Below are 23,671 nucleotides of genomic sequence, written 5' to 3'. Positions count from 1 at the left end.
ACCTGCGCCTCCAGCCTTTCCCACTCTCCTAACCCTAACCCTAACCCTAACCCTAAGGCTAAGGCTAAGGCTAATGGGAGGGGTGGCCCCAGTGTCACCCCATCAGCGGCCTAGCTGCCTGAAAAGACAAAGTAGTCCTGGCAGCAATCTTGGGGCAGCCCCGCAGTGCCTTGCGCAAGTCCTCCACAGCCCCACTGCACCTGGGCCTCCAGCCTTTCCCACTCTCCTAACCCTAACCCTAACCCTAACCCTAAGGCTAAGGCTAATGTGAGGGGTGGCCCCAGTGTCACCCCATCAGCGGCCTAGCTGCCTGAAAAGACAAAGTAGTCCTGGCAGCAATCTTGGGGCAGCCCCGCAGTGCCTTGCGCAAGTCCTCCACAGCCCCACTGCACCTGCGCCTCCAGCCTTTCCCACTCTCCTAACCCTAACCCTAACCCTAACCCTAACCCTAAGGCTAAGGCTAATGGGAGGGGTGGCCTCAGTGTCACCCCATCAGCGGCCTAGCTGCCTGAAAAGACAAAGTAGTCCTGGCAGCAATCTTGGGGCAGCCCCGCAGTGCCTTGCGCAAGTCCTCCACAGCCCCACTGCACCTGCGCCTCCAGCCTTTCCCACTCTCCTAACCCTAACCCTAACCCTAACCCTAACCCTAAGGCTAAGGCTAACGTGAGGGGTGGCCCCAGTGTCACCCCATCAGCGGCCTAGCTGCCTGAAAAGACAAAGTAGTCCTGGCAGCAATCTTGGGGCAGCCCCGCAGTGCCTTGCGCAAGTCCTCCACAGCCCCACTGCACCTGCGCCTCCAGCCTTTCCCACTCTCCTAACCCTAACCCTAACCCTAAGGCTAAGGCTAAGGCTAAGGCTAATGTGAGGGGTGGCCCCAGTGTCACCCCATCAGCGGCCTAGCTGCCTGAAAAGACAAAGTAGTCCTGGCAGCAATCTTGGGGCAGCCCCGCAGTGCCTTGCGCAAGTCCTCCACAGCCCCACTGCACCTGCGCCTCCAGCCTTTCCCACTCTCCTAACCCTAACCCTAACCCTAACCCTAACCCTAAGGCTAATGTGAGGGGTGGCCCCAGTGTCACCCCATCAGTGGCCTAGCTGCCTGAAAAGACAAAGTAGTCCTGGCAGCAATCTTGGGGCAGCCCCGCAGTGCCTTGCGCAAGTCCTCCACAGCCCCACTGCACCTGGGCCTCCAGCCTTTCCCACTCTCCTAACCCTAACCCTAACCCTAACCCTAAGGCTAAGGCTAATGTGAGGGGTGGCCTCAGTGTCACCCCATCAGCGGCCTAGCTGCCTGAAAAGACAAAGTAGTCCTGGCAGCAATCTTGGGGCAGCCCCGCAGTGCCTTGCGCAAGTCCTCCACAGCCCCACTGCACCTGGGCCTCCAGCCTTTCCCACTCTCCTAACCCTAACCCTAACCCTAACCCTAAGGCTAAGGCTAAGGCTAATGGGAGGGGTGGCCTCAGTGTCACCCCATCAGCGGCCTAGCTGCCTGAAAAGACAAAGTAGTCCTGGCAGCAATCTTGGGGCAGCCCCGCAGTGCCTTGCGCAAGTCCTCCACAGCCCCACTGCACCTGGGCCTCCAGCCTTTCCCACTCTCCTAACCCTAACCCTAACCCTAACCCTAAGGCTAAGGCTAAGGCTAATGTGAGGGGTGGCCTCAGTGTCACCCCATCAGCGGCCTAGCTGCCTGAAAAGACAAAGTAGTCCTGGCAGCAATCTTGGGGCAGCCCCGCAGTGCCTTGCGCAAGTCCTCCACAGCCCCACTGCACCTGCGCCTCCAGCCTTTCCCACTCTCCTAACCCTAACCCTAACCCTAACCCTAAGGCTAAGGCTAAGGCTAATGGGAGGGGTGGCCCCAGTGTCACCCCATCAGCGGCCTAGCTGCCTGAAAAGACAAAGTAGTCCTGGCAGCAATCTTGGGGCAGCCCCGCAGTGCCTTGCGCAAGTCCTCCACAGCCCCACTGCACCTGGGCCTCCAGCCTTTCCCACTCTCCTAACCCTAACCCTAACCCTAACCCTAAGGCTAAGGCTAATGTGAGGGGTGGCCCCAGTGTCACCCCATCAGCGGCCTAGCTGCCTGAAAAGACAAAGTAGTCCTGGCAGCAATCTTGGGGCAGCCCCGCAGTGCCTTGCGCAAGTCCTCCACAGCCCCACTGCACCTGCGCCTCCAGCCTTTCCCACTCTCCTAACCCTAACCCTAACCCTAACCCTAACCCTAACCCTAAGGCTAAGGCTAATGGGAGGGGTGGCCTCAGTGTCACCCCATCAGCGGCCTAGCTGCCTGAAAAGACAAAGTAGTCCTGGCAGCAATCTTGGGGCAGCCCCGCAGTGCCTTGCGCAAGTCCTCCACAGCCCCACTGCACCTGCGCCTCCAGCCTTTCCCACTCTCCTAACCCTAACCCTAACCCTAACCCTAACCCTAAGGCTAAGGCTAACGTGAGGGGTGGCCCCAGTGTCACCCCATCAGCGGCCTAGCTGCCTGAAAAGACAAAGTAGTCCTGGCAGCAATCTTGGGGCAGCCCCGCAGTGCCTTGCGCAAGTCCTCCACAGCCCCACTGCACCTGGGCCTCCAGCCTTTCCCACTCTCCTAACCCTAACCCTAACCCTAACCCTAACCCTAAGGCTAATGTGAGGGGTGGCCCCAGTGTCACCCCATCAGCGGCCTAGCTGCCTGAAAAGACAAAGTAGTCCTGGCAGCAATCTTGGGGCAGCCCCGCAGTGCCTTGCGCAAGTCCTCCACAGCCCCACTGCACCTGCGCCTCCAGCCTTTCCCACTCTCCTAACCCTAACCCTAACCCTAACCCTAAGGCTAAGGCTAATGGGAGGGGTGGCCCCAGTGTCACCCCATCAGCGGCCTAGCTGCCTGAAAAGACAAAGTAGTCCTGGCAGCAATCTTGGGGCAGCCCCGCAGTGCCTTGCGCAAGTCCTCCACAGCCCCACTGCACCTGCGCCTCCAGCCTTTCCCACTCTCCTAACCCTAACCCTAACCCTAACCCTAAGGCTAAGGCTAAGGCTAATGTGAGGGGTGGCCCCAGTGTCACCCCATCAGCGGCCTAGCTGCCTGAAAAGACAAAGTAGTCCTGGCAGCAATCTTGGGGCAGCCCCGCAGTGCCTTGCGCAAGTCCTCCACAGCCCCACTGCACCTGCGCCTCCAGCCTTTCCCACTCTCCTAACCCTAACCCTAACCCTAACCCTAACCCTAAGGCTAATGTGAGGGGTGGCCCCAGTGTCACCCCATCAGCGGCCTAGCTGCCTGAAAAGACAAAGTAGTCCTGGCAGCAATCTTGGGGCAGCCCCGCAGTGCCTTGCGCAAGTCCTCCACAGCCCCACTGCACCTGCGCCTCCAGCCTTTCCCACTCTCCTAACCCTAACCCTAACCCTAACCCTAACCCTAAGGCTAATGTGAGGGGTGGCCCCAGTGTCACCCCATCAGTGGCCTAGCTGCCTGAAAAGACAAAGTAGTCCTGGCAGCAATCTTGGGGCAGCCCCGCAGTGCCTTGCGCAAGTCCTCCACAGCCCCACTGCACCTGGGCCTCCAGCCTTTCCCACTCTCCTAACCCTAACCCTAACCCTAACCCTAAGGCTAAGGCTAATGTGAGGGGTGGCCTCAGTGTCACCCCATCAGCGGCCTAGCTGCCTGAAAAGACAAAGTAGTCCTGGCAGCAATCTTGGGGCAGCCCCGCAGTGCCTTGCGCAAGTCCTCCACAGCCCCACTGCACCTGGGCCTCCAGCCTTTCCCACTCTCCTAACCCTAACCCTAACCCTAACCCTAAGGCTAAGGCTAAGGCTAATGGGAGGGGTGGCCTCAGTGTCACCCCATCAGCGGCCTAGCTGCCTGAAAAGACAAAGTAGTCCTGGCAGCAATCTTGGGGCAGCCCCGCAGTGCCTTGCGCAAGTCCTCCACAGCCCCACTGCACCTGGGCCTCCAGCCTTTCCCACTCTCCTAACCCTAACCCTAACCCTAACCCTAAGGCTAAGGCTAAGGCTAATGTGAGGGGTGGCCTCAGTGTCACCCCATCAGCGGCCTAGCTGCCTGAAAAGACAAAGTAGTCCTGGCAGCAATCTTGGGGCAGCCCCGCAGTGCCTTGCGCAAGTCCTCCACAGCCCCACTGCACCTGCGCCTCCAGCCTTTCCCACTCTCCTAACCCTAACCCTAACCCTAACCCTAAGGCTAAGGCTAAGGCTAATGGGAGGGGTGGCCCCAGTGTCACCCCATCAGCGGCCTAGCTGCCTGAAAAGACAAAGTAGTCCTGGCAGCAATCTTGGGGCAGCCCCGCAGTGCCTTGCGCAAGTCCTCCACAGCCCCACTGCACCTGGGCCTCCAGCCTTTCCCACTCTCCTAACCCTAACCCTAACCCTAACCCTAAGGCTAAGGCTAATGTGAGGGGTGGCCCCAGTGTCACCCCATCAGCGGCCTAGCTGCCTGAAAAGACAAAGTAGTCCTGGCAGCAATCTTGGGGCAGCCCCGCAGTGCCTTGCGCAAGTCCTCCACAGCCCCACTGCACCTGCGCCTCCAGCCTTTCCCACTCTCCTAACCCTAACCCTAACCCTAACCCTAACCCTAACCCTAAGGCTAAGGCTAATGGGAGGGGTGGCCTCAGTGTCACCCCATCAGCGGCCTAGCTGCCTGAAAAGACAAAGTAGTCCTGGCAGCAATCTTGGGGCAGCCCCGCAGTGCCTTGCGCAAGTCCTCCACAGCCCCACTGCACCTGCGCCTCCAGCCTTTCCCACTCTCCTAACCCTAACCCTAACCCTAACCCTAACCCTAAGGCTAAGGCTAACGTGAGGGGTGGCCCCAGTGTCACCCCATCAGCGGCCTAGCTGCCTGAAAAGACAAAGTAGTCCTGGCAGCAATCTTGGGGCAGCCCCGCAGTGCCTTGCGCAAGTCCTCCACAGCCCCACTGCACCTGGGCCTCCAGCCTTTCCCACTCTCCTAACCCTAACCCTAACCCTAACCCTAACCCTAAGGCTAATGTGAGGGGTGGCCCCAGTGTCACCCCATCAGCGGCCTAGCTGCCTGAAAAGACAAAGTAGTCCTGGCAGCAATCTTGGGGCAGCCCCGCAGTGCCTTGCGCAAGTCCTCCACAGCCCCACTGCACCTGCGCCTCCAGCCTTTCCCACTCTCCTAACCCTAACCCTAACCCTAACCCTAAGGCTAAGGCTAATGGGAGGGGTGGCCCCAGTGTCACCCCATCAGCGGCCTAGCTGCCTGAAAAGACAAAGTAGTCCTGGCAGCAATCTTGGGGCAGCCCCGCAGTGCCTTGCGCAAGTCCTCCACAGCCCCACTGCACCTGCGCCTCCAGCCTTTCCCACTCTCCTAACCCTAACCCTAACCCTAACCCTAAGGCTAAGGCTAAGGCTAATGTGAGGGGTGGCCCCAGTGTCACCCCATCAGCGGCCTAGCTGCCTGAAAAGACAAAGTAGTCCTGGCAGCAATCTTGGGGCAGCCCCGCAGTGCCTTGCGCAAGTCCTCCACAGCCCCACTGCACCTGCGCCTCCAGCCTTTCCCACTCTCCTAACCCTAACCCTAACCCTAACCCTAACCCTAAGGCTAATGTGAGGGGTGGCCCCAGTGTCACCCCATCAGCGGCCTAGCTGCCTGAAAAGACAAAGTAGTCCTGGCAGCAATCTTGGGGCAGCCCCGCAGTGCCTTGCGCAAGTCCTCCACAGCCCCACTGCACCTGCGCCTCCAGCCTTTCCCACTCTCCTAACCCTAACCCTAACCCTAAGGCTAAGGCTAAGGCTAAGGCTAATGTGAGGGGTGGCCCCAGTGTCACCCCATCAGCGGCCTAGCTGCCTGAAAAGACAAAGTAGTCCTGGCAGCAATCTTGGGGCAGCCCCGCAGTGCCTTGCGCAAGTCCTCCACAGCCCCACTGCACCTGGGCCTCCAGCCTTTCCCACTCTCCTAACCCTAACCCTAACCCTAACCCTAAGGCTAAGGCTAATGTGAGGGGTGGCCCCAGTGTCACCCCATCAGCGGCCTAGCTGCCTGAAAAGACAAAGTAGTCCTGGCAGCAATCTTGGGGCAGCCCCGCAGTGCCTTGCGCAAGTCCTCCACAGCCCCACTGCACCTGGGCCTCCAGCCTTTCCCACTCTCCTAACCCTAACCCTAACCCTAACCCTAACCCTAAGGCTAAGGCTAATGTGAGGGGTGGCCCCAGTGTCACCCCATCAGCGGCCTAGCTGCCTGAAAAGACAAAGTAGTCCTGGCAGCAATCTTGGGGCAGCCCCGCAGTGCCTTGCGCAAGTCCTCCACAGCCCCACTGCACCTGCGCCTCCAGCCTTTCCCACTCTCCTAACCCTAACCCTAACCCTAACCCTAAGGCTAAGGCTAATGTGAGGGGTGGCCCCAGTGTCACCCCATCAGCGGCCTAGCTGCCTGAAAAGACAAAGTAGTCCTGGCAGCAATCTTGGGGCAGCCCCGCAGTGCCTTGCGCAAGTCCTCCACAGCCCCACTGCACCTGCGCCTCCAGCCTTTCCCACTCTCCTAACCCTAACCCTAACCCTAACCCTAAGGCTAAGGCTAAGGCTAATGTGAGGGGTGGCCCCAGTGTCACCCCATCAGCGGCCTAGCTGCCTGAAAAGACAAAGTAGTCCTGGCAGCAATCTTGGGGCAGCCCCGCAGTGCCTTGCGCAAGTCCTCCACAGCCCCACTGCACCTGCGCCTCCAGCCTTTCCCACTCTCCTAACCCTAACCCTAACCCTAACCCTAAGGCTAAGGCTAATGTGAGGGGTGGCCCCAGTGTCACCCCATCAGCGGCCTAGCTGCCTGAAAAGACAAAGTAGTCCTGGCAGCAATCTTGGGGCAGCCCCGCAGTGCCTTGCGCAAGTCCTCCACAGCCCCACTGCACCTGGGCCTCCAGCCTTTCCCACTCTCCTAACCCTAACCCTAACCCTAAGGCTAAGGCTAAGGCTAAGGCTAATGTGAGGGGTGGCCCCAGTGTCACCCCATCAGCGGCCTAGCTGCCTGAAAAGACAAAGTAGTCCTGGCAGCAATCTTGGGGCAGCCCCGCAGTGCCTTGCGCAAGTCCTCCACAGCCCCACTGCACCTGCGCCTCCAGCCTTTCCCACTCTCCTAACCCTAACCCTAACCCTAACCCTAAGGCTAAGGCTAATGTGAGGGGTGGCCCCAGTGTCACCCCATCAGCGGCCTAGCTGCCTGAAAAGACAAAGTAGTCCTGGCAGCAATCTTGGGGCAGCCCCGCAGTGCCTTGCGCAAGTCCTCCACAGCCCCACTGCACCTGCGCCTCCAGCCTTTCCCACTCTCCTAACCCTAACCCTAACCCTAACCCTAACCCTAAGGCTAAGGCTAATGTGAGGGGTGGCCCCAGTGTCACCCCATCAGCGGCCTAGCTGCCTGAAAAGACAAAGTAGTCCTGGCAGCAATCTTGGGGCAGCCCCGCAGTGCCTTGCGCAAGTCCTCCACAGCCCCACTGCACTTGCGCCTCCAGCCTTTCCCACTCTCCTAACCCTAACCCTAACCCTAATCCTAAGGCTAAGGCTAAGGCTCATGTGAGGGGTGGCCTCAGTGTCACCCCATCAGCGGCCTAGCTGCCTGAAAAGACAAAGTAGTCCTGGCAGCAATCTTGGGGCAGCCCCGCAGTGCCTTGCGCAAGTCCTCCACAGCCCCACTGCACCTGGGCCTCCAGCCTTTCCCACTCTCCTAACCCTAACCCTAACCCTAACCCTAACCCTAAGGCTAAGGCTAATGTGAGGGGTGGCCTCAGTGTCACCCCATCAGCGGCCTAGCTGCCTGAAAAGACAAAGTAGTCCTGGCAGCAATCTTGGGGCAGCCCCGCAGTGCCTTGCGCAAGTCCTCCACAGCCCCACTGCACCTGCGCCTCCAGCCTTTCCCACTCTCCTAACCCTAACCCTAACCCTAACCCTAACCCTAAGGCTAAGGCTAATGTGAGGGGTGGCCCCAGTGTCACCCCATCAGCGGCCTAGCTGCCTGAAAAGACAAAGTAGTCCTGGCAGCAATCTTGGGGCAGCCCCGCAGTGCCTTGCGCAAGTCCTCCACAGCCCCACTGCACCTGCGCCTCCAGCCTTTCCCACTCTCCTAACCCTAACCCTAACCCTAACCCTAAGGCTAAGGCTAAGGCTAATGGGAGGGGTGGCCTCAGTGTCACCCCATCAGCGGCCTAGCTGTCTGAAAAGACAAAGTAGTCCTGGCAGCAATCTTGGGGCAGCCCCGCAGTGCCTTGCGCAAGTCCTCCACAGCCCCACTGCACCTGGGCCTCCAGCCTTTCCCACTCTCCTAACCCTAACCCTAACCCTAAGGCTAAGGCTAAGGCTAAGGCTAATGTGAGGGGTGGCCTCAGTGTCACCCCATCAGCGGCCTAGCTGCCTGAAAAGACAAAGTAGTCCTGGCAGCAATCTTGGGGCAGCCCCGCAGTGCCTTGCGCAAGTCCTCCACAGCCCCACTGCACCTGGGCCTCCAGCCTTTCCCACTCTCCTAACCCTAACCCTAACCCTAACCCTAACCCTAAGGCTAAGGCTAAGGCTAATGTGAGGGGTGGCCTCAGTGTCACCCCATCAGCGGCCTAGCTGCCTGAAAAGACAAAGTAGTCCTGGCAGCAATCTTGGGGCAGCCCCGCAGTGCCTTGCGCAAGTCCTCCACAGCCCCACTGCACCTGGGCCTCCAGCCTTTCCCACTCTCCTAACCCTAACCCTAACCCTAACCCTAACCCTAAGGCTAAGGCTAAGGCTAATGTGAGGGGTGGCCCCAGTGTCACCCCATCAGCGGCCTAGCTGCCTGAAAAGACAAAGTAGTCCTGGCAGCAATCTTGGGGCAGCCCCGCAGTGCCTTGCGCAAGTCCTCCACAGCCCCACTGCACCTGCGCCTCCAGCCTTTCCCACTCTCCTAACCCTAACCCTAACCCTAACCCTAACCCTAACCCTAACCCTAAGGCTAAGGCTAATGGGAGGGGTGGCCTCAGTGTCACCCCATCAGCGGCCTAGCTGCCTGAAAAGACAAAGTAGTCCTGGCAGCAATCTTGGGGCAGCCCCGCAGTGCCTTGCGCAAGTCCTCCACAGCCCCACTGCACCTGCGCCTCCAGCCTTTCCCACTCTCCTAACCCTAACCCTAACCCTAACCCTAAGGCTAAGGCTAATGTGAGGGGTGGCCCCAGTGTCACCCCATCAGCGGCCTAGCTGCCTGAAAAGACAAAGTAGTCCTGGCAGCAATCTTGGGGCAGCCCCGCAGTGCCTTGCGCAAGTCCTCCACAGCCCCACTGCACCTGCGCCTCCAGCCTTTCCCACTCTCCTAACCCTAACCCTAACCCTAACCCTAACCCTAACCCTAAGGCTAATGTGAGGGGTGGCCTCAGTGTCACCCCATCAGCGGCCTAGCTGCCTGAAAAGACAAAGTAGTCCTGGCAGCAATCTTGGGGCAGCCCCGCAGTGCCTTGCGCAAGTCCTCCACAGCCCCACTGCACCTGGGCCTCCAGCCTTTCCCACTCTCCTAACCCTAACCCTAACCCTAACCCTAAGGCTAATGTGAGGGGTGGCCCCAGTGTCACCCCATCAGCGGCCTAGCTGCCTGAAAAGACAAAGTAGTCCTGGCAGCAATCTTGGGGCAGCCCCGCAGTGCCTTGCGCAAGTCCTCCACAGCCCCACTGCACCTGCGCCTCCAGCCTTTCCCACTCTCCTAACCCTAACCCTAACCCTAACCCTAACCCTAACCCTAACCCTAAGGCTAAGGCTAATGGGAGGGGTGGCCCCAGTGTCACCCCATCAGCGGCCTAGCTGCCTGAAAAGACAAAGTAGTCCTGGCAGCAATCTTGGGGCAGCCCCGCAGTGCCTTGCGCAAGTCCTCCACAGCCCCACTGCACCTGCGCCTCCAGCCTTTCCCACTCTCCTAACCCTAACCCTAACCCTAAGGCTAAGGCTAAGGCTAAGGCTAAGGCTAATGTGAGGGGTGGCCTCAGTGTCACCCCATCAGCGGCCTAGCTGCCTGAAAAGACAAAGTAGTCCTGGCAGCAATCTTGGGGCAGCCCCGCAGTGCCTTGCGCAAGTCCTCCACAGCCCCACTGCACCTGCGCCTCCAGCCTTTCCCACTCTCCTAACCCTAACCCTAAGGCTAAGGCTAAGGCTAAGGCTAATGTGAGGGGTGGCCTCAGTGTCACCCCATCAGCGGCCTAGCTGCCTGAAAAGACAAAGTAGTCCTGGCAGCAATCTTGGGGCAGCCCCGCAGTGCCTTGCGCAAGTCCTCCACAGCCCCACTGCACCTGGGCCTCCAGCCTTTCCCACTCTCCTAACCCTAACCCTAACCCTAAGGCTAAGGCTAAGGCTAATGGGAGGGGTGGCCCCAGTGTCACCCCATCAGCAGCCTAGCTGCCTGAAAAGACAAAGTAGTCCTGGCAGCAATCTTGGGGCAGCCCCGCAGTGCCTTGCGCAAGTCCTCCACAGCCCCACTGCACCTGGGCCTCCAGCCTTTCCCACTCTCCTAACCCTAACCCTAACCCTAAGGCTAAGGCTAAGGCTAATGGGAGGGGTGGCCTCAGTGTCACCCCATCAGCGGCCTAGCTGCCTGAAAAGACAAAGTAGTCCTGGCAGCAATCTTGGGGCAGCCCCGCAGTGCCTTGCGCAAGTCCTCCACAGCCCCACTGCACCTGCGCCTCCAGCCTTTCCCACTCTCCTAACCCTAACCCTAACCCTAACCCTAACCCTAAGGCTAAGGCTAATGTGAGGGGTGGCCTCAGTGTCACCCCATCAGCGGCCTAGCTGCCTGAAAAGACAAAGTAGTCCTGGCAGCAATCTTGGGGCAGCCCCGCAGTGCCTTGCGCAAGTCCTCCACAGCCCCACTGCACCTGGGCCTCCAGCCTTTCCCACTCTCCTAACCCTAACCCTAACCCTAACCCTAAGGCTAAGGCTAATGTGAGGGGTGGCCCCAGTGTCACCCCATCAGCGGCCTAGCTGCCTGAAAAGACAAAGTAGTCCTGGCAGCAATCTTGGGGCAGCCCCGCAGTGCCTTGCGCAAGTCCTCCACAGCCCCACTGCACTTGCGCCTCCAGCCTTTCCCACTCTCCTAACCCTAACCCTAACCCTAACCCTAAGGCTAAGGCTAATGGGAGGGGTGGCCTCAGTGTCACCCCATCAGCAGCCTAGCTGCCTGAAAAGACAAAGTAGTCCTGGCAGCAATCTTGGGGCAGCCCCGCAGTGCCTTGCGCAAGTCCTCCACAGCCCCACTGCACCTGCGCCTCCAGCCTTTCCCACTCTCCTAACCCTAACCCTAACCCTAACCCTAACCCTAAGGCTAAGGCTAATGTGAGGGGTGGCCTCAGTGTCACCCCATCAGCGGCCTAGCTGCCTGAAAAGACAAAGTAGTCCTGGCAGCAATCTTGGGGCAGCCCCGCAGTGCCTTGCGCAAGTCCTCCACAGCCCCACTGCACCTGCGCCTCCAGCCTTTCCCACTCTCCTAACCCTAACCCTAACCCTAACCCTAACCCTAAGGCTAATGTGAGGGGTGGCCCCAGTGTCACCCCATCAGTGGCCTAGCTGCCTGAAAAGACAAAGTAGTCCTGGCAGCAATCTTGGGGCAGCCCCGCAGTGCCTTGCGCAAGTCCTCCACAGCCCCACTGCACCTGGGCCTCCAGCCTTTCCCACTCTCCTAACCCTAACCCTAACCCTAACCCTAAGGCTAAGGCTAATGTGAGGGGTGGCCTCAGTGTCACCCCATCAGCGGCCTAGCTGCCTGAAAAGACAAAGTAGTCCTGGCAGCAATCTTGGGGCAGCCCCGCAGTGCCTTGCGCAAGTCCTCCACAGCCCCACTGCACCTGGGCCTCCAGCCTTTCCCACTCTCCTAACCCTAACCCTAACCCTAACCCTAAGGCTAAGGCTAAGGCTAATGGGAGGGGTGGCCTCAGTGTCACCCCATCAGCGGCCTAGCTGCCTGAAAAGACAAAGTAGTCCTGGCAGCAATCTTGGGGCAGCCCCGCAGTGCCTTGCGCAAGTCCTCCACAGCCCCACTGCACCTGGGCCTCCAGCCTTTCCCACTCTCCTAACCCTAACCCTAACCCTAACCCTAAGGCTAAGGCTAAGGCTAATGTGAGGGGTGGCCTCAGTGTCACCCCATCAGCGGCCTAGCTGCCTGAAAAGACAAAGTAGTCCTGGCAGCAATCTTGGGGCAGCCCCGCAGTGCCTTGCGCAAGTCCTCCACAGCCCCACTGCACCTGGGCCTCCAGCCTTTCCCACTCTCCTAACCCTAACCCTAACCCTAACCCTAAGGCTAAGGCTAAGGCTAAGGCTAAGGCTAATGTGAGGGGTGGCCTCAGTGTCACCCCATCAGCGGCCTAGCTGCCTGAAAAGACAAAGTAGTCCTGGCAGCAATCTTGGGGCAGCCCCGCAGTGCCTTGCGCAAGTCCTCCACAGCCCCACTGCACCTGCGCCTCCAGCCTTTCCCACTCTCCTAACCCTAACCCTAAGGCTAAGGCTAAGGCTAAGGCTAATGTGAGGGGTGGCCTCAGTGTCACCCCATCAGCGGCCTAGCTGCCTGAAAAGACAAAGTAGTCCTGGCAGCAATCTTGGGGCAGCCCCGCAGTGCCTTGCGCAAGTCCTCCACAGCCCCACTGCACCTGGGCCTCCAGCCTTTCCCACTCTCCTAACCCTAACCCTAACCCTAAGGCTAAGGCTAAGGCTAATGGGAGGGGTGGCCCCAGTGTCACCCCATCAGCAGCCTAGCTGCCTGAAAAGACAAAGTAGTCCTGGCAGCAATCTTGGGGCAGCCCCGCAGTGCCTTGCGCAAGTCCTCCACAGCCCCACTGCACCTGGGCCTCCAGCCTTTCCCACTCTCCTAACCCTAACCCTAACCCTAAGGCTAAGGCTAAGGCTAATGGGAGGGGTGGCCTCAGTGTCACCCCATCAGCGGCCTAGCTGCCTGAAAAGACAAAGTAGTCCTGGCAGCAATCTTGGGGCAGCCCCGCAGTGCCTTGCGCAAGTCCTCCACAGCCCCACTGCACCTGCGCCTCCAGCCTTTCCCACTCTCCTAACCCTAACCCTAACCCTAACCCTAACCCTAAGGCTAAGGCTAATGTGAGGGGTGGCCTCAGTGTCACCCCATCAGCGGCCTAGCTGCCTGAAAAGACAAAGTAGTCCTGGCAGCAATCTTGGGGCAGCCCCGCAGTGCCTTGCGCAAGTCCTCCACAGCCCCACTGCACCTGGGCCTCCAGCCTTTCCCACTCTCCTAACCCTAACCCTAACCCTAACCCTAAGGCTAAGGCTAATGTGAGGGGTGGCCCCAGTGTCACCCCATCAGCGGCCTAGCTGCCTGAAAAGACAAAGTAGTCCTGGCAGCAATCTTGGGGCAGCCCCGCAGTGCCTTGCGCAAGTCCTCCACAGCCCCACTGCACTTGCGCCTCCAGCCTTTCCCACTCTCCTAACCCTAACCCTAACCCTAACCCTAAGGCTAAGGCTAATGGGAGGGGTGGCCTCAGTGTCACCCCATCAGCAGCCTAGCTGCCTGAAAAGACAAAGTAGTCCTGGCAGCAATCTTGGGGCAGCCCCGCAGTGCCTTGCGCAAGTCCTCCACAGCCCCACTGCACCTGCGCCTCCAGCCTTTCCCACTCTCCTAACCCTAACCCTAACCCTAACCCTAACCCTAAGGCTAAGGCTAATGTGAGGGGTGGCCTCAGTGTCACCCCATCAGCGGCCTAGCTGCCTGAAAAGACAAAGTAGTCCTGGCAGCAATCTTGGGGCAGCCCCGCAGTGCCTTGCGCAAGTCCTCCACAGCCCCACTGCACCTGCGCCTCCAGCCTTTCCCACTCTCCTAACCCTAACCCTAACCCTAACCCTAACCCTAAGGCTAATGTGAGGGGTGGCCCCAGTGTCACCCCATCAGTGGCCTAGCTGCCTGAAAAGACAAAGTAGTCCTGGCAGCAATCTTGGGGCAGCCCCGCAGTGCCTTGCGCAAGTCCTCCACAGCCCCACTGCACCTGGGCCTCCAGCCTTTCCCACTCTCCTAACCCTAACCCTAACCCTAACCCTAAGGCTAAGGCTAATGTGAGGGGTGGCCTCAGTGTCACCCCATCAGCGGCCTAGCTGCCTGAAAAGACAAAGTAGTCCTGGCAGCAATCTTGGGGCAGCCCCGCAGTGCCTTGCGCAAGTCCTCCACAGCCCCACTGCACCTGGGCCTCCAGCCTTTCCCACTCTCCTAACCCTAACCCTAACCCTAACCCTAAGGCTAAGGCTAAGGCTAATGGGAGGGGTGGCCTCAGTGTCACCCCATCAGCGGCCTAGCTGCCTGAAAAGACAAAGTAGTCCTGGCAGCAATCTTGGGGCAGCCCCGCAGTGCCTTGCGCAAGTCCTCCACAGCCCCACTGCACCTGGGCCTCCAGCCTTTCCCACTCTCCTAACCCTAACCCTAACCCTAACCCTAAGGCTAAGGCTAAGGCTAATGTGAGGGGTGGCCTCAGTGTCACCCCATCAGCGGCCTAGCTGCCTGAAAAGACAAAGTAGTCCTGGCAGCAATCTTGGGGCAGCCCCGCAGTGCCTTGCGCAAGTCCTCCACAGCCCCACTGCACCTGCGCCTCCAGCCTTTCCCACTCTCCTAACCCTAACCCTAACCCTAACCCTAACCCTAAGGCTAATGTGAGGGGTGGCCCCAGTGTCACCCCATCAGCGGCCTAGCTGCCTGAAAAGACAAAGTAGTCCTGGCAGCAATCTTGGGGCAGCCCCGCAGTGCCTTGCGCAAGTCCTCCACAGCCCCACTGCACCTGGGCCTCCAGCCTTTCCCACTCTCCTAACCCTAACCCTAACCCTAAGGCTAAGGCTAAGGCTAATGTGAGGGGTGGCCCCAGTGTCACCCCATCAGCGGCCTAGCTGCCTGAAAAGACAAAGTAGTCCTGGCAGCAATCTTGGGGCAGCCCCGCAGTGCCTTGCGCAAGTCCTCCACAGCCCCACTGCACCTGCGCCTCCAGCCTTTCCCACTCTCCTAACCCTAACCCTAACCCTAACCCTAAGGCTAAGGCTAATGGGAGGGGTGGCCTCAGTGTCACCCCATCAGCGGCCTAGCTGCCTGAAAAGACAAAGTAGTCCTGGCAGCAATCTTGGGGCAGCCCCGCAGTGCCTTGCGCAAGTCCTCCACAGCCCCACTGCACCTGCGCCTCCAGCCTTTCCCACTCTCCTAACCCTAACCCTAACCCTAACCCTAACCCTAACCCTAAGGCTAAGGCTAATGGGAGGGGTGGCCTCAGTGTCACCCCATCAGCGGCCTAGCTGCCTGAAAAGACAAAGTAGTCCTGGCAGCAATCTTGGGGCAGCCCCGCAGTGCCTTGCGCAAGTCCTCCACAGCCCCACTGCACCTGCGCCTCCAGCCTTTCCCACTCTCCTAACCCTAACCCTAACCCTAACCCTAAGGCTAAGGCTAATGTGAGGGGTGGCCCCAGTGTCACCCCATCAGCGGCCTAGCTGCCTGAAAAGACAAAGTAGTCCTGGCAGCAATCTTGGGGCAGCCCCGCAGTGCCTTGCGCAAGTCCTCCACAGCCCCACTGCACCTGCGCCTCCAGCCTTTCCCACTCTCCTAACCCTAACCCTAACCCTAAGGCTAAGGCTAAGGCTAAGGCGAATGTGAGGGGTGGCCCCAGTGTCACCCCATCAGCGGCCTAGCTGCCTGAAAAGACAAAGTAGTCCTGGCAGCAATCTTGGGGCAGCCCCGCAGTGCCTTGCGCAAGTCCTCCACAGCCCCACTGCACCTGCGCCTCCAGCCTTTCCCACTCTCCTAACCCTAACCCTAACCCTAACCCTAAGGCTAAGGCTAATGTGAGGGGTGGCCCCAGTGTCACCCCATCAGCGGCCTAGCTGCCTGAAAAGACAAAGTAGTCCTGGCAGCAATCTTGGGGCAGCCCCGCAGTGCCTTGCGCAAGTCCTCCACAGCCCCACTGCACCTGGGCCTCCAGCCTTTCCCACTCTCCTAACCCTAACCCTAACCCTAACCCTAACCCTAACCCTAAGGCTAAGGCTAATGGGAGGGGTGGCCCCAGTGTCACCCCATCAGCGGCCTAGCTGCCTGAAAAGACAAAGTAGTCCTGGCAGCAATCTTGGGGCAGCCCCGCAGTGCCTTGCGCAAGTCCTCCACAGCCCCACTGCACCTGGGCCTCCAGCCTTTCCCACTCTCCTAACCCTAACCCTAACCCTAAGGCTAAGGCTAAGGCTAATGTGAGGGGTGGCCCCAGTGTCACCCCATCAGCGGCCTAGCTGCCTGAAAAGACAAAGTAGTCCTGGCAGCAATCTTGGGGCAGCCCCGCAGTGCCTTGCGCAAGTCCTCCACAGCCCCACTGCACCTGCGCCTCCAGCCTTTCCCACTCTCCTAACCCTAACCCTAACCCTAACCCTAACCCTAAGGCTAAGGCTAATGTGAGGGGTGGCCTCAGTGTCACCCCATCAGCGGCCTAGCTGCCTGAAAAGACAAAGTAGTCCTGGCAGCAATCTTGGGGCAGCCCCGCAGTGCCTTGCGCAAGTCCTCCACAGCCCCACTGCACCTGCGCCTCCAGCCTTTCCCACTCTCCTAACCCTAACCCTAACCCTAAGGCTAAGGCTAAGGCTAAGGCTAAGGCTAATGTGAGGGGTGGCCCCAGTGTCACCCCATCAGCGGCCTAGCTGCCTGAAAAGACAAAGTAGTCCTGGCAGCAATCTTGGGGCAGCCCCGCAGTGCCTTGCGCAAGTCCTCCACAGCCCCACTGCACCTGGGCCTCCAGCCTTTCCCACTCTCCTAACCCTAACCCTAACCCTAACCCTAAGGCTAAGGCTAATGGGAGGGGTGGCCCCAGTGTCACCCCATCAGCGGCCTAGCTGCCTGAAAAGACAAAGTAGTCCTGGCAGCAATCTTGGGGCAGCCCCGCAGTGCCTTGCGCAAGTCCTCCACAGCCCCACTGCACCTGGGCCTCCAGCCTTTCCCACTCTCCTAACCCTAACCCTAACCCTAACCCTAAGGCTAAGGCTAATGTGAGGGGTGGCCTCAGTGTCACCCCATCAGCGGCCTAGCTGCCTGAAAAGACAAAGTAGTCCTGGCAGCAATCTTGGGGCAGCCCCGCAGTGCCTTGCGCAAGTCCTCCACAGCCCCACTGCACCTGGGCCTCCAGCCTTTCCCACTCTCCTAACCCTAACCCTAACCCTAACCCTAAGGCTAAGGCTAAGGCTAATGGGAGGGGTGGCCTCAGTGTCACCCCATCAGCGGCCTAGCTGCCTGAAAAGACAAAGTAGTCCTGGCAGCAATCTTGGGGCAGCCCCGCAGTGCCTTGCGCAAGTCCTCCACAGCCCCACTGCACCTGGGCCTCCAGCCTTTCCCACTCTCCTAACCCTAACCCTAACCCTAACCCTAAGGCTAAGGCTAAGGCTAATGTGAGGGGTGGCCTCAGTGTCACCCCATCAGCGGCCTAGCTGCCTGAAAAGACAAAGTAGTCCTGGCAGCAATCTTGGGGCAGCCCCGCAGTGCCTTGCGCAAGTCCTCCACAGCCCCACTGCACCTGCGCCTCCAGCCTTTCCCACTCTCCTAACCCTAACCCTAACCCTAACCCTAAGGCTAAGGCTAAGGCTAATGGGAGGGGTGGCCCCAGTGTCACCCCATCAGCGGCCTAGCTGCCTGAAAAGACAAAGTAGTCCTGGCAGCAATCTTGGGGCAGCCCCGCAGTGCCTTGCGCAAGTCCTCCACAGCCCCACTGCACCTGGGCCTCCAGCCTTTCCCACTCTCCTAACCCTAACCCTAACCCTAACCCTAACCCTAAGGCTAAGGCTAACGTGAGGGGTGGCCCCAGTGTCACCCCATCAGCGGCCTAGCTGCCTGAAAAGACAAAGTAGTCCTGGCAGCAATCTTGGGGCAGCCCCGCAGTGCCTTGCGCAAGTCCTCCACAGCCCCACTGCACCTGGGCCTCCAGCCTTTCCCACTCTCCTAACCCTAACCCTAACCCTAACCCTAACCCTAAGGCTAATGTGAGGGGTGGCCCCAGTGTCACCCCATCAGCGGCCTAGCTGCCTGAAAAGACAAAGTAGTCCTGGCAGCAATCTTGGGGCAGCCCCGCAGTGCCTTGCGCAAGTCCTCCACAGCCCCACTGCACCTGCGCCTCCAGCCTTTCCCACTCTCCTAACCCTAACCCTAACCCTAACCCTAACCCTAAGGCTAAGGCTAACGTGAGGGGTGGCCCCAGTGTCACCCCATCAGCGGCCTAGCTGCCTGAAAAGACAAAGTAGTCCTGGCAGCAATCTTGGGGCAGCCCCGCAGTGCCTTGCGCAAGTCCTCCACAGCCCCACTGCACCTGGGCCTCCAGCCTTTCCCACTCTCCTAACCCTAACCCTAACCCTAACCCTAACCCTAAGGCTAATGTGAGGGGTGGCCCCAGTGTCACCCCATCAGCGGCCTAGCTGCCTGAAAAGACAAAGTAGTCCTGGCAGCAATCTTGGGGCAGCCCCGCAGTGCCTTGCGCAAGTCCTCCACAGCCCCACTGCACCTGCGCCTCCAGCCTTTCCCACTCTCCTAACCCTAACCCTAACCCTAACCCTAAGGCTAAGGCTAATGGGAGGGGTGGCCCCAGTGTCACCCCATCAGCGGCCTAGCTGCCTGAAAAGACAAAGTAGTCCTGGCAGCAATCTTGGGGCAGCCCCGCAGTGCCTTGCGCAAGTCCTCCACAGCCCCACTGCACCTGCGCCTCCAGCCTTTCCCACTCTCCTAACCCTAACCCTAACCCTAACCCTAAGGCTAAGGCTAAGGCTAATGTGAGGGGTGGCCCCAGTGTCACCCCATCAGCGGCCTAGCTGCCTGAAAAGACAAAGTAGTCCTGGCAGCAATCTTGGGGCAGCCCCGCAGTGCCTTGCGCAAGTCCTCCACAGCCCCACTGCACCTGCGCCTCCAGCCTTTCCCACTCTCCTAACCCTAACCCTAACCCTAACCCTAAGGCTAAGGCTAATGTGAGGGGTGGCCCCAGTGTCACCCCATCAGCGGCCTAGCTGCCTGAAAAGACAAAGTAGTCCTGGCAGCAATCTTGGGGCAGCCCCGCAGTGCCTTGCGCAAGTCCTCCACAGCCCCACTGCACCTGGGCCTCCAGCCTTTCCCACTCTCCTAACCCTAACCCTAACCCTAAGGCTAAGGCTAAGGCTAAGGCTAATGTGAGGGGTGGCCCCAGTGTCACCCCATCAGCGGCCTAGCTGCCTGAAAAGACAAAGTAGTCCTGGCAGCAATCTTGGGGCAGCCCCGCAGTGCCTTGCGCAAGTCCTCCACAGCCCCACTGCACCTGCGCCTCCAGCCTTTCCCACTCTCCTAACCCTAACCCTAACCCTAACCCTAAGGCTAAGGCTAATGTGAGGGGTGGCCCCAGTGTCACCCCATCAGCGGCCTAGCTGCCTGAAAAGACAAAGTAGTCCTGGCAGCAATCTTGGGGCAGCCCCGCAGTGCCTTGCGCAAGTCCTCCACAGCCCCACTGCACCTGGGCCTCCAGCCTTTCCCACTCTCCTAACCCTAACCCTAACCCTAACCCTAACCCTAAGGCTAAGGCTAATGTGAGGGGTGGCCCCAGTGTCACCCCATCAGCGGCCTAGCTGCCTGAAAAGACAAAGTAGTCCTGGCAGCAATCTTGGGGCAGCCCCGCAGTGCCTTGCGCAAGTCCTCCACAGCCCCACTGCACCTGCGCCTCCAGCCTTTCCCACTCTCCTAACCCTAACCCTAACCCTAACCCTAAGGCTAAGGCTAATGTGAGGGGTGGCCCCAGTGTCACCCCATCAGCGGCCTAGCTGCCTGAAAAGACAAAGTAGTCCTGGCAGCAATCTTGGGGCAGCCCCGCAGTGCCTTGCGCAAGTCCTCCACAGCCCCACTGCACCTGCGCCTCCAGCCTTTCCCACTCTCCTAACCCTAACCCTAACCCTAACCCTAAGGCTAAGGCTAAGGCTAATGTGAGGGGTGGCCCCAGTGTCACCCCATCAGCGGCCTAGCTGCCTGAAAAGACAAAGTAGTCCTGGCAGCAATCTTGGGGCAGCCCCGCAGTGCCTTGCGCAAGTCCTCCACAGCCCCACTGCACCTGCGCCTCCAGCCTTTCCCACTCTCCTAACCCTAACCCTAACCCTAACCCTAAGGCTAAGGCTAATGTGAGGGGTGGCCCCAGTGTCACCCCATCAGCGGCCTAGCTGCCTGAAAAGACAAAGTAGTCCTGGCAGCAATCTTGGGGCAGCCCCGCAGTGCCTTGCGCAAGTCCTCCACAGCCCCACTGCACCTGGGCCTCCAGCCTTTCCCACTCTCCTAACCCTAACCCTAACCCTAAGGCTAAGGCTAAGGCTAAGGCTAATGTGAGGGGTGGCCCCAGTGTCACCCCATCAGCGGCCTAGCTGCCTGAAAAGACAAAGTAGTCCTGGCAGCAATCTTGGGGCAGCCCCGCAGTGCCTTGCGCAAGTCCTCCACAGCCCCACTGCACCTGCGCCTCCAGCCTTTCCCACTCTCCTAACCCTAACCCTAACCCTAACCCTAAGGCTAAGGCTAATGTGAGGGGTGGCCCCAGTGTCACCCCATCAGCGGCCTAGCTGCCTGAAAAGACAAAGTAGTCCTGGCAGCAATCTTGGGGCAGCCCCGCAGTGCCTTGCGCAAGTCCTCCACAGCCCCACTGCACCTGCGCCTCCAGCCTTTCCCACTCTCCTAACCCTAACCCTAACCCTAACCCTAACCCTAAGGCTAAGGCTAATGTGAGGGGTGGCCCCAGTGTCACCCCATCAGCGGCCTAGCTGCCTGAAAAGACAAAGTAGTCCTGGCAGCAATCTTGGGGCAGCCCCGCAGTGCCTTGCGCAAGTCCTCCACAGCCCCACTGCACTTGCGCCTCCAGCCTTTCCCACTCTCCTAACCCTAACCCTAACCCTAATCCTAAGGCTAAGGCTAAGGCTCATGTGAGGGGTGGCCTCAGTGTCACCCCATCAGCGGCCTAGCTGCCTGAAAAGACAAAGTAGTCCTGGCAGCAATCTTGGGGCAGCCCCGCAGTGCCTTGCGCAAGTCCTCCACAGCCCCACTGCACCTGGGCCTCCAGCCTTTCCCACTCTCCTAACCCTAACCCTAACCCTAACCCTAACCCTAAGGCTAAGGCTAATGTGAGGGGTGGCCTCAGTGTCACCCCATCAGCGGCCTAGCTGCCTGAAAAGACAAAGTAGTCCTGGCAGCAATCTTGGGGCAGCCCCGCAGTGCCTTGCGCAAGTCCTCCACAGCCCCACTGCACCTGCGCCTCCAGCCTTTCCCACTCTCCTAACCCTAACCCTAACCCTAACCCTAACCCTAAGGCTAAGGCTAATGTGAGGGGTGGCCCCAGTGTCACCCCATCAGCGGCCTAGCTGCCTGAAAAGACAAAGTAGTCCTGGCAGCAATCTTGGGGCAGCCCCGCAGTGCCTTGCGCAAGTCCTCCACAGCCCCACTGCACCTGCGCCTCCAGCCTTTCCCACTCTCCTAACCCTAACCCTAACCCTAACCCTAAGGCTAAGGCTAAGGCTAATGGGAGGGGTGGCCTCAGTGTCACCCCATCAGCGGCCTAGCTGTCTGAAAAGACAAAGTAGTCCTGGCAGCAATCTTGGGGCAGCCCCGCAGTGCCTTGCGCAAGTCCTCCACAGCCCCACTGCACCTGGGCCTCCAGCCTTTCCCACTCTCCTAACCCTAACCCTAACCCTAAGGCTAAGGCTAAGGCTAAGGCTAATGTGAGGGGTGGCCTCAGTGTCACCCCATCAGCGGCCTAGCTGCCTGAAAAGACAAAGTAGTCCTGGCAGCAATCTTGGGGCAGCCCCGCAGTGCCTTGCGCAAGTCCTCCACAGCCCCACTGCACCTGGGCCTCCAGCCTTTCCCACTCTCCTAACCCTAACCCTAACCCTAACCCTAACCCTAAGGCTAAGGCTAAGGCTAATGTGAGGGGTGGCCTCAGTGTCACCCCATCAGCGGCCTAGCTGCCTGAAAAGACAAAGTAGTCCTGGCAGCAATCTTGGGGCAGCCCCGCAGTGCCTTGCGCAAGTCCTCCACAGCCCCACTGCACCTGGGCCTCCAGCCTTTCCCACTCTCCTAACCCTAACCCTAACCCTAACCCTAACCCTAAGGCTAAGGCTAAGGCTAATGTGAGGGGTGGCCCCAGTGTCACCCCATCAGCGGCCTAGCTGCCTGAAAAGACAAAGTAGTCCTGGCAGCAATCTTGGGGCAGCCCCGCAGTGCCTTGCGCAAGTCCTCCACAGCCCCACTGCACCTGCGCCTCCAGCCTTTCCCACTCTCCTAACCCTAACCCTAACCCTAACCCTAACCCTAACCCTAACCCTAAGGCTAAGGCTAATGGGAGGGGTGGCCTCAGTGTCACCCCATCAGCGGCCTAGCTGCCTGAAAAGACAAAGTAGTCCTGGCAGCAATCTTGGGGCAGCCCCGCAGTGCCTTGCGCAAGTCCTCCACAGCCCCACTGCACCTGCGCCTCCAGCCTTTCCCACTCTCCTAACCCTAACCCTAACCCTAACCCTAAGGCTAAGGCTAATGTGAGGGGTGGCCCCAGTGTCACCCCATCAGCGGCCTAGCTGCCTGAAAAGACAAAGTAGTCCTGGCAGCAATCTTGGGGCAGCCCCGCAGTGCCTTGCGCAAGTCCTCCACAGCCCCACTGCACCTGCGCCTCCAGCCTTTCCCACTCTCCTAACCCTAACCCTAACCCTAACCCTAACCCTAACCCTAAGGCTAATGTGAGGGGTGGCCTCAGTGTCACCCCATCAGCGGCCTAGCTGCCTGAAAAGACAAAGTAGTCCTGGCAGCAATCTTGGGGCAGCCCCGCAGTGCCTTGCGCAAGTCCTCCACAGCCCCACTGCACCTGGGCCTCCAGCCTTTCCCACTCTCCTAACCCTAACCCTAACCCTAACCCTAAGGCTAATGTGAGGGGTGGCCCCAGTGTCACCCCATCAGCGGCCTAGCTGCCTGAAAAGACAAAGTAGTCCTGGCAGCAATCTTGGGGCAGCCCCGCAGTGCCTTGCGCAAGTCCTCCACAGCCCCACTGCACCTGCGCCTCCAGCCTTTCCCACTCTCCTAACCCTAACCCTAACCCTAACCCTAACCCTAACCCTAACCCTAAGGCTAAGGCTAATGGGAGGGGTGGCCCCAGTGTCACCCCATCAGCGGCCTAGCTGCCTGAAAAGACAAAGTAGTCCTGGCAGCAATCTTGGGGCAGCCCCGCAGTGCCTTGCGCAAGTCCTCCACAGCCCCACTGCACCTGCGCCTCCAGCCTTTCCCACTCTCCTAACCCTAACCCTAACCCTAAGGCTAAGGCTAAGGCTAAGGCTAAGGCTAATGTGAGGGGTGGCCTCAGTGTCACCCCATCAGCGGCCTAGCTGCCTGAAAAGACAAAGTAGTCCTGGCAGCAATCTTGGGGCAGCCCCGCAGTGCCTTGCGCAAGTCCTCCACAGCCCCACTGCACCTGCGCCTCCAGCCTTTCCCACTCTCCTAACCCTAACCCTAAGGCTAAGGCTAAGGCTAAGGCTAATGTGAGGGGTGGCCTCAGTGTCACCCCATCAGCGGCCTAGCTGCCTGAAAAGACAAAGTAGTCCTGGCAGCAATCTTGGGGCAGCCCCGCAGTGCCTTGCGCAAGTCCTCCACAGCCCCACTGCACCTGGGCCTCCAGCCTTTCCCACTCTCCTAACCCTAACCCTAACCCTAAGGCTAAGGCTAAGGCTAATGGGAGGGGTGGCCCCAGTGTCACCCCATCAGCAGCCTAGC

This window comes from Struthio camelus, chromosome 7, assembly GCF_040807025.1.
Source record: "Struthio camelus isolate bStrCam1 chromosome 7, bStrCam1.hap1, whole genome shotgun sequence".
Classification (NCBI taxonomy): Eukaryota; Metazoa; Chordata; class Aves; order Struthioniformes; family Struthionidae; genus Struthio; species Struthio camelus.
The sequence above is the reverse complement of the archived record's forward strand: the minus strand, read 5'-3'. Positions refer to the sequence as shown.